The sequence below is a fragment of the Zonotrichia albicollis genome, chromosome 7, assembly GCF_047830755.1.
Source record: "Zonotrichia albicollis isolate bZonAlb1 chromosome 7, bZonAlb1.hap1, whole genome shotgun sequence".
NCBI classification, from domain to species: domain Eukaryota; kingdom Metazoa; phylum Chordata; class Aves; order Passeriformes; family Passerellidae; genus Zonotrichia; species Zonotrichia albicollis.
The window spans coordinates 50,913,110-50,928,766 of NC_133825.1; the positions used below are offsets into that span (position 1 = coordinate 50,913,110).

General features: G+C 40.3%; 1 long non-coding RNA gene across 1 annotated transcript; it reads left to right on the top strand.

Moving 5' to 3' along the window:
• Nucleotides 1-199: 199 nt before the first annotated feature.
• LOC141729513 (uncharacterized) lies at nt 200-2,410 on the top strand. The gene is made up of 3 exons (XR_012581018.1): nt 200-375; nt 1,076-1,151; nt 1,270-2,410. It is a non-coding gene; the product is annotated as an uncharacterized LOC141729513 (long non-coding RNA).
• Nucleotides 2,411-15,657: the final 13,247 nt, after the last annotated feature.

The following is a 15,657-nucleotide window of genomic DNA, read 5'->3' on the forward strand; positions in this document are numbered from 1 at the left end:
CACCGTGATTCAGTGCAGAGCCGAAGTGAAGGGTGATGGAACAGAGCTCTGTGCTTTAGAAGGAAATAAATTTAAACCTGACCTCCACACAGTGTCTCACTAACTTCTGTTGTTTTAAAATACAAAATACGTTTAGGAAGTGTTGGAAGTTAGTATTTTGGGAAAGAAATGGCAGTTCCACAGAACATTGCATTTAACAGAGGCTCTCGGAACGATTCATGTTGTAACTGCTGTCACTGCAATCGGTTGGTGGTTCAGCCTTGAAATGTGCACTTGCCCTTCTATAAAGCACTGTTTTGTTTGCCTTTCAGTGCTATGAGTCTTGATAAATTGGAGAAGAGCCCAAGAGAAGTTTTTCATCCCTTGATATAAAAGGTAGGAAGTGACTTTTTTTGGTTTGGTTCTTTTTCTTTATTATTTTCTGGAAATAAAAGTAATTAAGTATAGGTACGACTGGTTTGTTTCTTCCAGTAGCAGGTGATAATAATAGTAGTAGTAATAGTAAAAATAATAATAGAAATAATAATAATAATAGTAACGTAATACTACTGAAACTGTCTTTATCCATTGAACTGGCCATTTCAAATCAAAACTTGTAAACACAAATCAAACCATCATCCTTGTAGAATCTTTCACGGCAGTGGGCTAAAGATCCTGGTTTTGTTGACAGGATTTATCGGTTCTGGAAGAACAAGAGGGAAGTACAAGCCTAACTACTTCTAGCTCACAGACCCGTCCAGTGAATACAGCTTTGTATTTTGATGGGCTTGTGATGACTTTGAAATCGATTCCTCATTACAGTAAAAAAAAAAAAATGTTTTTTTGAACGTGACAGCAGAAATAACTTTCAGTACCAACTTAATAATAATAGATCACCAATTTAAGTTAAAAATTCATGCTATACTATCAGAATTTAAAGGTAAAATATTATGTATTAGGTGATGGTATAAAGTGTACGTTCTAATGTGTAGGATGTATGCAGAGATACATACATACCTGAAAGTCCTTAGAGGAAACAAATTTTTATGTCTGCTGTTTGACTGTTTATCATACAATATTTGGTTTTATTTCCCAGGGATCGGTGAATTTTAACTTTGGAGTCCTCTGTGCTAAGGATGCTCGGCTTACAGATGATGAAATGTTCAGTAATGGTGAGTTTTTCACCTTCTCTTTAGTTGCTATGCTGATCTGAATAAGAAAAAAACAAAAGCAAGAGAAAAAAAAAGGATGGTTTATTATTTTTTTACGCTGTTATGTTTGTTTCCTCAGTATTTGCTGCAGCTCTGCTTACCCAAACTTTGGGTTCCTTCTGTCCCACTGGGAGTCGCCCGATTTGGTTGCATCTGGTGAAACTCACCCTGAGACCTTGGAGAACCAGCTCAAACTACGTGAGAGCCATTTGCAGTTCTCTCCAGACACCTGGAGAATGGGTGATGCTTCTGAGGATCTGGCAAATGTGCTTCTATCAAAACTCAGTCTGTGAAATTTCTGGGGAAAACCCTTCTGTGTACCGAAGGGTTCAAACTCTGGTGAGGATCCAGTTATCAGGTGCTCACCTGGATGGTTCCAGCTCTTAAAGCGAACACTTGTACTCTTGCCCTGTAGTTTATATCAACTGTATTTTTGTTATTTTGCAAGATTTCACGGCTTTGCAAAATATTGTGCATTTGACTCTTTGGAACCTGTCAGATCGTTCTTTGGTGCAGGACCACCTCATGGGACACTTGGCTGCTGTCCTGAAGGGGTTGGTCGTAAATCCTGGAGGGTTTATAAGTCTTCTGTCCCCAGGGAGGTATCGTGCTTTGTTTGCTTTTGTTCTGTTTGTTAGGCGCTGCTTCTCACTGGAAGTATGAATTTCAAACTACCCTGTTCTTTTTTTAACTGTTTTCCTGGTTCTCTCCCTACGGCAGGGAAAGACTCTCGTGTCCTTGTCGTCAGGCTCGGTGCTGTCCAAAAAGATACAGAGACTAAAACAATCATAAGAAGCAAAATATGACTGCAGGGAAAACAAGCTGGAGAGAACAAAAGGTGGTATTGTTATCCTTACCCTCTATTAGAAACATCCACTGTGCTTTGATGCTGGTAGCTGCCAGGGGCTTGTTAGCTCTTTGTAGGCAGGTGTGGGTGTTCACTTGTAGGTTTTTTCTCTGGACAAGTCAATTCAATCTTTGCTAAGCTTATATTTGCAGATTACTCTCTAGCACAGTCCAGCATGACATTTTTGAATGTTGTAAAAATACCATGTTACTTGGAAATTGCTAATGATGAGAAGCCTTAGGGAAAAAAGAAGATTTCAGGGTTGGAAGATGTGAGAAGAATTTTGTGGGGATGTTAGACTGAAATAAAGCGCACTTGAAGCTGGACTGGCACGCTGGCAGATCCCCTATTAAAGAGTAGTGCTTAAATTAACCTGGGGGTTGCCCATTGTTTCTGTAGAAATCAATGTTTCCTGGTCTTCAGAAGTAAGCTGCTTTGAAAAGCTGGAAGGTGCAGTATAGTGACAATCCGTGTGCTTTGGATTAAAAGTAGATTTCAGAAGGGTGATAGGCTTTTGTCTTTTCCTAGAAGTCAATGTAATCCTATCGAGGAGTTTTTAATTCTGTGTTGCCATGTCATCCCTCAGAGCCCTGTCGTACTAATCGTCATACAGATACAAAACAAAACATCAGACCCTGTCCCAGCCACTTAGAGCCCTGAACACGATTTCCTCGGGCTGCCATTTGTCTGCCATCGGTACTCACCACGGAAGCGAGCCGGGGATGTTGCAGCTGTTGGGAACAAACCGCTTCTCGTCACACAGAAATGGAATTCGGACGACGCCTCGGCCAGCCCCTCTCTGCCGTCGTCTCCTGAATCTGCAGCAGAGCAGTTGCAGTCCGTCCGGGTACGTGTAATCCAGCTCCTGACGATCTGAGCACACGGAGCAGCGCTCAGCTGCCGTGGGGGCTCAGGGAAGGCAGAGTGTGCATTGTCATCTTCCTGAACCTACAGACCAATCAAAGTGAGAAGCCACAGGGTGGAAATCACTCGCATATATGCTAAATAAAACTTGCAGATTTATTTAAGAATTATTACTGCTTGTTCTTTTTTGTGCTTCTGTGCTTAGAAAACATCCCTATAAAATCAGTTCAGTTCATCAGTTGAACCTTTGTTTGCAGACCCTCACTGAGCAGAATTTGTTGCAGACTCAGTGCACGCTGCGCTGGAGTGTGAGGAGCTCAGTGCACTGCCGGGAGTGTGAGGAGCTCATGTGTGCTACTTTTTGCTTTAGGACGCTCTAAGGTATTTATTCCTTTTGGGATACATGATGAGAATTCCCAAGAGAGGTAGTTATAAGGTATGATATTGGGAAAAAAGCCTGTGTGGTTGGAATGTTGTTGTTGTCAAAAGTTAATTTTTTCTTAGCCAGTAGTTAGCTTTTTGCTTTATTTTTGTGGTAGCAGTATTTTATTGTTTAAAAAATTGCTTCAAAATAACTTTGGTGGCTGGCCATCGGTACCTTGTTCAGATTTGCCTATTTGCTTGTAGCTAAAACGTTCACATCTTGTTTATCATTCTATTTAAGAAACTGCTGCCCAGCCAACTAATAACTGAACATCTATCTGTCTGGGACACGGGGAGAGGATTTAGGTAATGTCTTTGTTTCCAGAAAAAAGTTCCTGTGTAGTTTCTAAATAGAGGAGAGGGGGGTGAAGACTCGGGGCTCTGATGCCATTGGGGCACCCCAAGGTCCCCAGGAGAGGAAGCCCCACTGGGGTGCAGGAGCAGGTGTGTTCTCATGTAATCTAGAATAAATTATAAATATAAACATGAAAATTATAATCATGAAAATATTTTTTTAAATAGCTAAATAAAGCAGGTTGTTTTTATTTGTCAATAGGCAGGGTTTTGATTATAAAAATTATAAATACAAACAATATAAATGTAGAAATCTAAGTACAGGAATATATCATAAATAAATACAGATATATATATAAAGTTAGTTGTAGCAGTAGATATGACACATAATATAAATAATAATTTAAATACATTTCTAGAACTTTACATATATTATATATAATTAGTACACTGCATCAAAAGAAACTATAAATATGAATGGGAATATAATTATACTAAGTATAAAAATATTTCAATCTCGTTTAAAAGAAGGTTGTTTTTTGTATTTATTTGGTTAGAGACGGGGTTTTTATTTGGAATAATAGAAGTATTATAGAAGTATAAATCTAAATATAGAAATATACAATCTATAGAGAAAGATATTTGTAAAAACACGATCGAACGACGCCTCCTTCGGCCGAATGGAACGAGCTCAGCCGAAGCAAGGCGAGACCGGCCGAACCTGACGGCCTCGAGCGAACCGAGGCCAGGCTTGCGAGGCTGCCTGAACGGAGCCGAGCTCAGCCGAACCGAGCCCGCTGCTCTCGTGCGCGCTAATTAGCGCGAGTGCGGTCACCGCCTAATGAGCCCCACTAGGAGCAGAGCCAGGGATCCAGTCCTCGTGGGAGCTTTTTAGGGCTTGATGTCCCTTTTAGATGTTGCGTTGTCAGTGCGGTCCCCTCAGTCTCAGCGCTGGGGACGACTCCCAAGGTCAGGGCGAGAGGGGCTCCGCATCTCTGCAGGCTCAGCACTTGGCTCCTCACATCCAGACATCACCTTAGTCTCTCAATTCGTAATTGGCTCGTTGTTTTTGGGGTTTTCTCGTTGCATTTCGAGTCGGGGTCCCACAAAGCATTCTGGACTTTGGAGTCACTTTGCATAACCCCCCCCACCCTTTCAGGTGTCTTCCCTATGTTGTAAGAGAGCACAGCCTCGGGGGAAGGGTCCACCGCACCCAGCCAGGCTTTTTACTAATACAAAAGAAGAGATAAGCCTCAACGACCCGGTATTACAATAACAAAGCACTAAGTATCCTGGCAGAGACCGACCTGATGGCGTCCCTGCAACTCCGTCTCACAAAAAAAATATTAACTGAATTTTTGTTCATAACATGAGCCTTGAGGTGAGCGTGTATCATTGCCGGCTTGGGATTGAATGAAATGCACTAAGGAAACCAGCGCTGGGGAGGGAGGCAGGGAAAGCCTCTCTTAACGTTTACCAATTCTTCCGTCAAACTCATCACGGCAGGACAGGGTGAAGACTGAAAGTGTAAGAAGATGTGGAGGGAAACAGAGAATCTGACAGGAGCATCGAACGCACAAGTGCACGAATTTCGCTTTTGCTTGGATGTAAACTCAGAAGTTGTAAGGAATTTGGGAAAGGGACATTTCAGAAGGAGAAGGAGGAGAAGAAGTTGTTGTTACAGTCCTGGCAAAATCTTTTGTTCTAGCTAATAAAAGAAGTTAGTTTAGAAAACAAAAAGAAAAAAAAATGTAGTTTTTCTTTACTTGACTATTATATTCATTGGTGGTATATGGTGTGTTGTTTTATTTCTTGGTATTATTAGCTCAGTGTAAGTTGTTTTTTGAGTGAACTAACTTTCTGGATGGGTTGGTTTGTATTTGAGGCAGGATTGATTTCAATAGGTTTCTTTCATAGACTTCTGATAGGTATTACTGGGGTTTTGGTTTTGTTTACTGTATGCATAAACATACAGCTTTGGTTGGGCCAGCTGGGCTGCCAGAGTTTGTGGGTGTGAATTTATTCGATAGCTTTTGTTAAATGCAGTGTTTAATTTTTGACAGGTTTTTCAATGTAGTGGTTTTAAGGTGGTTTTTAGAATTGATTGTATGGTTTGATGTTGTTTATAGTTGCTGTCCGGTAAGGGATGTGGTGTGAGTACTTGAACCTTATGGTTTTGGTTTTCCTAAGTTCCGTTTTCTTTCTGGTTCGATAGGTTTTTTTAGTTTTATTTTTGGTGACAGGGGTATTTACATGGTGGGTTTTTATAGGCAATATGTTTTTTAATTTGGGTAGTGATATTTTTTAGTATTTTAACAGTTTAGATTTTTTATTTTTATGCTTTGAATTAGTTTTCTTTTAATTTTAAATTAAGTTTTATAGATTATTGGTTTTTATTTGTGCATTAGCATAAAGGTAGAGCTTTGGGGGCTTCTTTTAGTACTGTTTAGGGTCAGTTGTACAGTTTTGAGTCTAGTGAGTTGGTTTGGTTTAATTTTTAGTGGGTGTTTGTTTTTCTTAGCAGTTGTGTCATTTTCAAGGTGTATTTGAGGTTTTTGGGGTTTTTGAGATACTGGTTTAGGAGGACGTTTATGATGAGCATGTGCGCAGGTTTTGGGCTAGTTGAAGTGGGATTTAAAATTTATTTTGGGTTAGGTTTATTTGAGTGTTCATGAGGGTTCAGTGTTGTGGGATGTTTGTTCCGTTAGTGATAAAAATATGTTTTGTTTTGATGTGCTGCGATGGGATGAGCGTGTGCTGCGTGCTGGTGCTGACAAAGGTACGGTATTGTTGTGGCTTATTTATATGGTTTAATATAGAGATGAAAATAGAAATAAATATACATTTAAAAAGAAATATTACATTAGAGTGGTGAACATAAATATAGAGAACAGATACATATATAAAACTATAATTCATGGTATGGAATTGTAAGATATTATCACATAGATAAATGATAGTCTATTATATATATGCACAAAGATATATAAATATAGATTGTAAATATAAAAATACTTAAATATAGTTAAATTGGGGGTTTTATTAGGTTGTAGACCTGTTTTTATTAATAAATCATATAAATAGAAAAAAATAAAAATTCAGATACAAATATATAGGGAAATACAAATATCTATAAATATTGATATTAAATAAATCTAAGTAAAAGAAATATACAATACAGAAATTTTCTATCTATGATTATATTAGAGGGCATTCTCCCTAAGATATATATAATATCTATGAATATAATGAATAAAAATTATCAATCTAAATATGATTATAATTTTGAAAGATAAAGTTACTTGTTAAATTTTAAATGTGGTTGAAATAAAGAAGTGTCCTTGGTTTTTATTTGGTTAGAGGCAGGAGTTTTATTTTAAATGATAGAAGTGTTATAGAAATGTGAATCTTAAATAGAAATAGATAATAAATATATAAAGGGAGATTGCTAAACTATGACTACAAATTGAACTATAAATATAGGTAAGTAATATGAAGAGTTGTAGTATAGAATAAAAATAACATGATACGGCAATATAAATTATAAATGGGATTATAAATATAAAAATAGGTAAGTATAGTTTAAAAGAAAGGGAATTTTTTGGCTTTTATTTAAGTAGAGGCAGGGGTTTTATTTTAAATAAGTGTTACAGAAGTAAAAATCTTGACGCAGAAATATATAGTCAATGTATAAAAATATGTATAAAAATATATAACTGCTCGCATCAGATGTAATATAGAATATAAATTTATGTACAAATTGAGATTGATAAAGATAAATGTATAAGTAAGCAATATACATTAATGTACATTATAAATGCAAATAGGAATATAAAAATCAGACATAAGGATAAAACCTATTTAAATATTGTTTGAAAGAAAGGGTTGGGGTTTTTTTTATTCTTACTGGGTTAGAGGCAGGGTTTTTATTTGAAATGATATGAATGTAGATATTATTGGTATATATTTCTCAATATTGAGATATACAATCAAGATATAAATATAGATATAAACACAAAATATAAGTAAATAGAGATAATAGGAAGAGATGTAATGGAGAATACAAATAACAGCATACGTAAGTATACATTTTAAATGTAAATGTGAATATGGACCTGAAAAATAGAATTTTAAAAAATATTGAAATACAGTTGAGAAGAAAGGGTTTTCTTTTTGGCTTTAACGTGGGTGGAGGCAGGGGTTTTATTTTAAATAATGGAAGTGCTACAGAAGTAAAAATCCTCACACAGAAAGATATAATAAATATATAAAGATCTGAATAAAAATACGAAAAAAATAGAAGTAATAGGAAGAGTTGTAACATAGAATATAAATTTATAAATAAATGGGAAAATAGAAATGCAAAATCGAACACACATCAGTATAGAATTTAAATATAAATGTGGATCTAAATTTGAAAAATATTATTTAAAAAAAAATTAAATACAGTTGAAATGAAAGGGGTTTGTATTTGGCATGTATGGGTGGACGCAGGGGTTTTATTTTGAATCCTGCAAGTGTTAGAGAAGTAAAAATCCTAAGAGAAATGTATACTTCCAATGTAAAAATAGGTATATTTCGAGCGGGGCCGAATTGTTCGGTAGAGGCGAAGAGCCGAGTGTGGCCGAACAGAGGCGACTTGAGCCGAAGAGCCGAGTGTGGCCGAACAGAGCCGACTTGAGCCGAAGAGCCGAGTGTGGCCGAAAACAGCCGAGTTTACACTAAGAGCCGATGATAGCCGACTGGAATCGATAGCCGAGGGTAGCCGACACTGGCCGCATTTAGACAATGCGCCGAGTGTGACCGAGTTTAGCCCAAGCGTGCCGAGTTGGGCCGAAGAGCCGAACTGAAACGAGTTTAGACCAAGAGCCGAAGCAAGCCGAATTGAGCCGAGTTTCTTTAAACAGAACCGAAGGACGCCGCAGCGCTCTCCCTGCAGGTCTCCGGATCACACGGCAGGGGGCGCTGTATAAAGTAAGTATAAAATATCAACTATCTATAAGAAGGAATAAAAGCTCTATGTCACGTACAGCAGTAGAAAATTTCAGGCTCCCAGGGAGTAAATAGTTTTCTTTACATCATTTTCGTTTTGCAGTTTTTTTTTTACTGCCAGGTAGCCCGAAAGTTTTTAGTGCTGCTTTTTTATTCTAAAGCTAGAAAGGAAAACCAAGATTAGACATAGAGGGAAAGAAAGAAAGAAAAGGAAAACAAGAAAATAAGGAATGGAACTGAAATGAAGAAAGAAAGAAAGAAGGATAGGAAGGCAGGAAGGAAGGAAGGCAGGCAGGCCAAAAAAAAAAAACCAAGGAGGGCAAGGAGAAACGCAGGGGAAAAAAAAAAAAAAAAAGGATAAAGACTTGGAGATGCGCAAGAAAAAACCCAGAAAAAATCCCCAAGATGGGCAAGAAATAAAATCAGAAAAAAAAAAACAAAAAAAAAAAAACAAAAAAAAAAAAAAACAAAAAAAAAAAAAAAACAGGATGGGGATGAAAATTTCCGGAAAAAAAACCCCAGAAACAAACAGAAAAAACCCCCCAAGATGGGCAAGAAGAAACGAAGAAAAGAACCCAAGAAATGCCAGAAAACGTCAAGGAAAAAGGGAGGAAAAGCCCCAAGAAACAAGGCAAGAAAGAGAGGCAATAGAGGCCACAAAAAAGGCAAGAGAAAACCCAAGCAATGCCAGGAAAAGGTACGAAAATGGTTCTGCCAGGTGCGATCAAGGTGAGCGGGTTCAGTCTCAGGTACAGGAGATGAACAAGTGTCAGATTAGCTCGGGGCACTGCTGTGCAATGCAGCCGTGACAGGATTGATGTTTAAATCTAGTTTAAATAAATTGGGGATTGTTTGGCTTTTATTGGGGTATAGGCTGGAGATTTCATAAAAGGTATAAAAATAGAAATCCAATTATATCCTATATATATCGATGTCGATAAATATTTAATATACGTAAATATAAGTAAAAGAAATATGTTGTGAAAAAAAATATATCTATTATTATATAAAAAGGTATTCTCTCCAATCTATAAGATATCTATAAATATAATAAATGAAAATTACAAATGTAAATGTGAATAGAATTACGACAAACAAAATTATTTTTAAAATTTTAAATGTGGTTTAAATAAAGGGGTGTCTTTGGTTTTTCTTTCGTTAGAGGCAGGGGTTTTAATATAAATAATATAAGTACTATAGAAATCTAAATTGGCACAGAGAAATATATAATAAAAATCTAAAGATGTAATACTAAACTATGAATTTAAAAAGAAATAGAAATAGAAATCTATGTAAGTAACATGAAAAGATGTAATATACAATATAATAAATATTATACAGTAATATAAATTCTAAATCTAAAAGCGAATATAAATATGACAAATATATGATGGGGGCTCGGAGCAGCCCAGGTGTGAGTGTGAGGATGATGAGGGCTCGGAGCAGCCCAGGTGTGAGTGTGAGGATGATGAGAGGCTCGGAGCAGCCCAGGTGTGAGTGTGAGGATGATGAGGGCTCGGAGCAGCCCAGGTGTGAGCTGTGAGGATGATGAGGGGGTGGCTCTTGCCGGGGCGAGGCGGTTTTAACGGGGGGAGAGTTTGCCTCTGTACATTTTTGCATGGAGCTGCTGAGTGGAGGGGTTTGTGCCGAGGGACGAATCTTTGTGCCGGGGAGCAGCAGCCGAGCAGGTGAGCCCGTGTGGGTTTGGAGCGGGGAATTTTGTCCTTCCCCTTTGCAATTTCATCTTGCCAGTCCCTCCCCGCTTCCCCAGGAGCAGAAATGGAGCTTATGAGGACGAAAGGGATTAAGGAGGAGGAAGCAGCTCCTCTTCTTTTATTGTCTGCGTTTGAACTGAGGGGATCCCTCTTCACTTGTGGTTTTAAGGGCGTTGATTGCAGGAAAAGCTGCCTTTTCCAGGCTGTTGGGGGTATCCCGGGGGTGACAGGGAATCCCTGCGTTCTATTTGAAGGGGAATGGGAAAAGTATTCTTGTGGTGTTATGGGTTTGGTTTGAAGGCAGCCACCCCATTTTCATCACCCTAGGGTTGAAATGGAGGGGGCAGCCGTGGTGTCCCTCCTTTTCAAGGCTTTGAATGGAGGTGGAAATGGCCCTTTGCCATCAGTCGAAGGCTTTCATTTGAGGAGCGCCCCTTCTTTTGTGCTCTCGTAGGGGACGAACGTGAAGGGGAGAGGACACTTCTTTGCCCTTGTTGAAGGGAGGCGAGCCCCGCCTGCGGCGTCAGTTTCGGGGTTCGGTTGCGGGAAGCTGCAGCTGTGGCAGCGTTTGCAGGGCTGCAAGGGGGCCGTGCCGCTGCATGGGAGGGCGCTTGTGGTGGCCGCGGCCCGGGCCGGAACGTTGCCGCTCGGGAGCGGCGCTGGCAAGGCCCGGGCAGCTGCCGGGGCGCACGGGGGATTTGGCGCGGCCGGGCCGGCCAAGGGCGGCGGTGGCGGAGCCGCGCCGGGCCGGCCACGGGCGGCAGAGGCGGCGCGGGCGCTGCTGCGGCGGCCCGGGCGGTGCCGGCCGCTCCGGCCGCTCCGGGCGCGGGGCTCGGGCGCCGCCGCCACCCCCGGGCCCGGTGCCGGCCCCGCCGGGCAGGGGCAGCGGGCGCGGCTCTCCGGGCCGGCGCCGGCCCCGCGTGCCGGAGGAGCCGCCGGAGGAGCCGGTCTCCTGGCGGGAGCCGCGCTCCGTCCGGGGCCGGCAGCGAGCGCGGGCTTCGGCTGCTCGCAGTGCTGGGGCGGTGCCGCGGTTCGGAGGCGCTTTTTCGGCATTGATTGCATCGCTGTGTTCGGTTTGCAGCGGGGGTACGCTAAGGGCTACGGTTCTTCCTGAGTGCTGCGGTTCTCGGTGCCGGTGGGGATGATAAAGGTTCGTTTCGGATTGGGTTTCGTAGTCGGATATGGTTTTTTTGCCGGGGTATTATGTTTAGAAAGGCGCGCAATGGTTTTTACGGGTCGTAGCGCGAAGCAGCGGTTCGGATTTTAATTCTGTTGAGGTGGCTTTTATTGGCGTGAGCGGGTAGTGTTTGTTTCGGTGGGCTTTTGAGGTAGCGTCGTGTCGTTCATAGCAGCGGGTTTTTAATCTCGAGAATTGCATGTGTGTTTATCGTCTTCCAGGGCTTTTATTTATTTGGTTGGTTTGATTGTAGTGTATGTTTTATGGTTGCGGGTAATTTGGGAGACATTGTTTATGGTTACGTTTGTCTTTAGTCTTTGTGTTTGTTTCTAGGTGTTATTTTTATTTTGATATCTTGAGGCACTATGGGTTTATTCCGTTGGGAATAATATTTTTGTTGAAAATGAAAGTTTATTCGGTTTTGGGGCTTTTTTTGTTGTTGGTTTTTTTTTTATTATTTTTGTTGTTGTTGTTGTTCTTTCATGTGTTTGATTGTTGTTCATCGGTTTTATTTTGGGAATCTGGGTATTTATATGGTGGATCTTTTCAAGTAGTATTGAGTAGTTGTTTTCTTAGTTTTTAGACCTTGAGATTTTTTCTATTTCGTTAAGTAGTTCGGCTGTTATTTTTACAGAGGATTGGTTATTCTTTGAGTTAGTGTAGAGGTAGAATTTTGTTTATTTTTTTTTAGTAACCTTCAGGGTCAGTGGCACTGTTTGGAGTTTAGTAGGTTGGTTTGATTTCGTTTTTTAGTAGTTGTTGTAATTTGCTGTGCGTGTTTCTATAGGGTTTTCTTTTATCTTGGTTCCATTTTTCGGATATGATGAGAATTTGTTATTGAAAAGAGTGTTTTGTGGTTTTTTGGCTGGCAGATTTTTGGCTGTTGGAGGTATCTTGATGTTTTTCGAAGATATTGCTGGCAATTCAATGCTCTTTGTATTGTAATTTTATTTAGGAATTGGATTTCTAATGTAATATTATAACTACATTTAAACAAAACAGATGTGTGGAAATGGGAATAAACCTCTCTTGTTTTTATATATTTGATCTTTTTTTAAAATTTTACTTGTAACATAAGTTATTATATGTTACAATAAGATATTATCTTTTTTAATTAGAGTATTGTGTGTATTTATAGATATGTAGATAGAGAATATAAATATAGACACAACCCAACTCAAATATAAATATAGAAATGTGTTTCAAATATATGCAGGTATACATAAAATTTTTAAATAATTGTAAATATAAAATAACATCAATTGATACTACGCATAATACAAGTAATACTGTATATATCTTTTTTAGTATATTATAGGAAATAGATATAAAATAGATATATCAATTGATGTACTATACTTATAAAACAAATGATTGATATGATAATTATAATTATAAAAGTATTTTTCAAGTAGTTGAAAATAAAGGATGGTTTTGTTTTTCATTTGGCAAAAGCAGGGGTTTTAGTATAAAAATTATAAATACAAATAATATAAAGGTAGAAGTCTAAGTATATAAATATATCATAAATAGCTAAAGATTAATATAAAAATTAAAAATAAAGGAAAAAACAAGGTTTAGCAGTAGATATGATACGTAATTTAATAAATAATTTCTCTCTATTATTTGAGCAGGATACATATTATATATATTCTAAATATAATGCATCAATATAAACTAGAAATATAAATGTGTATATAGTCATGCAAGCTCTAAATATAACAATATTTCAGTATAGTTTAAAAGAAGGGTTTTCTGGTATTTATTTAGTTAGAATTGGATTTTTTTTTAAATAATAAAAGTATTTTAGAAATGTAGTTTTAAGCTATAGAAGAACTATATAAGAACTATACAATTAATAGAGAAAGATATTTATAAAAACACAGAGAAATACATATAAACAATAGGAATAGACAGAATATATTGTATAAATTACATGCTACATCAATGTTCACTATAAATATGCGTGTGACTATAAATATGAAAAATAGAAATAAAACTTTTATTTAAACATGGCTTTAAATCAAGGGGGCTTGTTTGACTCTTGCTCGATAGGAGGCAGGTTTTTGGCATTTATTTCAGAGCAGTTTTTGTCTGGGGTCGCCCCTGTTCTTTTTTGCCGCCTTCGCTGCCCGCAGCCCCGAGGCGCGCTGCGCCCCCGTCTGGGGCGGGCGGCAGTGCTGCCTCCTTGTGGGCAGAGCGCGGTACTGCAGCTGTGAGCCGACAGGCAGCCGAGAGGCCGCCGTGTTGGGAGTGGCGTGTCGCGGGTGTCTCGGACTGGCTTGACCTTCTCAAAATGGCGGCCAAAAAGGCGGAGAAAATAGCACACCCCGGTGAGTCTGCCCCCCTGTGTCCAAAGGGCGGTACTGCACCCCCCGAGCCAGCGCCTTGCCTCTCGCCGCTGGGTGCCGGGGGCGGCGGAAGGACGCGGCTGCCGAGCGAAGGAAGTGCGAGGGGCGGGAGCGAGCGGCATCGGAACAGGGCTGCAGCCCCCGGGCCCGCGCCCGCCACGCTCCAGGCGCTGGGAGCGACCGCGGGCCGGACAATTCCGGCGGGGCGGCCCCGGGCAGGCGGCGCAGGAGGCGGAGCGGGGCCGTGGCTCTCGCCGCCGTCGCTGCCGCCAGCTTTGGAAGGTCGGGCCGGGCGCCCGTCCCGTCCCGCCGGCTCCCGGTCTCTGTAAACTCCTCTGTGGCTTCGCAGGTCCGTGCTGGAGAGTGGGAGAAAGGGCCCTGCTGGTTGCCGTGTCCTCGGTGGGCAGCGAGCTCTGACCTTGGCCGGATGGGCTGCTGAGTAATGGAACAATGGGGATGCGCTTTTATGTATTTAGTGACCTTTACAGATTTCTCCCCCTGCTTCAGGTGAGCGTGCATCATTGCAGGCTTGGGATTGAGTGAAATGCGCTGAGGAAACCAGCTCTGGGGAGGGAAATGCTCTGTTAACATGTGCCTGTTCTTCTGTCAGACTCATCACAGCAGGACAGCATGAAGACTGAAAGTGTAAGAAGATGTGGAGGGAAAGAGAGAATCTGACAGGAGCATTGAACGCACAGGTGCACGAATTCTGCTTTTGGCTTGGATTTAAACTCAGAAGTTGTAAGGAATTTGGGAAGGAGAAGGGACATTTCAGAAGGAGAAGGAGTTGTTGTTACAGTCCTGGCAAAATCTTTTGTTCTAGCTGATAAAAGAAGTTAGTTTAAATTAAAAAAAGTTTGAAATGTGGGGTTTTTTTCCTTCACTATTATATTCATTGGTGGTATATGGTGTGTTATTTCTTGGTATTATTAACTCTGTGTAAATTGTTTTTTGAGTGAAGCTAACTTTCTGGATGGGTTTTCAGGTAGGAATAGATGGTATTTCAGGTAGGATTAATTTCAATAGGTTTCTTTCATAGACTTCTCATAGGTATTACTGGGATTTTGGTATTGTTTACTGTATGTATAAACATACAGATTTGGTAGGGCCAGCTGGGCTGCTGGAGTTTTGGGTGTGAATTTATTAGATGGCTTTGGTTAAATACAGAATAATTATGTAAGTTAACAGCAAATGACCCAATTTATCCAGCTATGCAACCTAACCACAAAGTTTTATGTCTTACCAGTTTTCTGTTCTTCTGCTCCAAGTAGCTGTTGCAAAAAAGAAAGCACTGTTATTTTTGTGAAGAGTTTTCTTCTATAACAAGCCCTTTACTCCCCTTGAATCTGAGTGGCCAAACAGCTGCAGCTGTTCTGAGGGCTTTTACACCTGGGAGGATTTGCCCCCTCCCTTTTCCTGGGTGCCATGGGAACGAGAGGCGGGCACCATCGGGGGTATATTAACCCCAGCCTTGGCTGAGGGGCTTCATTCCCTCTCTGGGGTGTGCTGGGGTAGGAGTTCTCCTCTCATTTCAGTGAAAAGGCTCTTTCAGCTCATCTCAGCTTGTTTCCAGCAGGTGTTTCTGGGCATCTAAAGCAGCAGAGGCTTGGAAGAGACTGTGAAGAAAACAGCATGGAATACAGGGAGTATGTAGGTTCACAATTTTGGGTTTTGTGTTTAGGGGTGTTAAAGCACCTTTGTAATTTCTGGTTTTGTTCTTGGTTTGTTTTTTATGGTTTTTAGGAGGAGCACGCCTTTCAGAGATTCCAGGTTGTGTCAAGGACAACACTTTTTGCAGCAGATT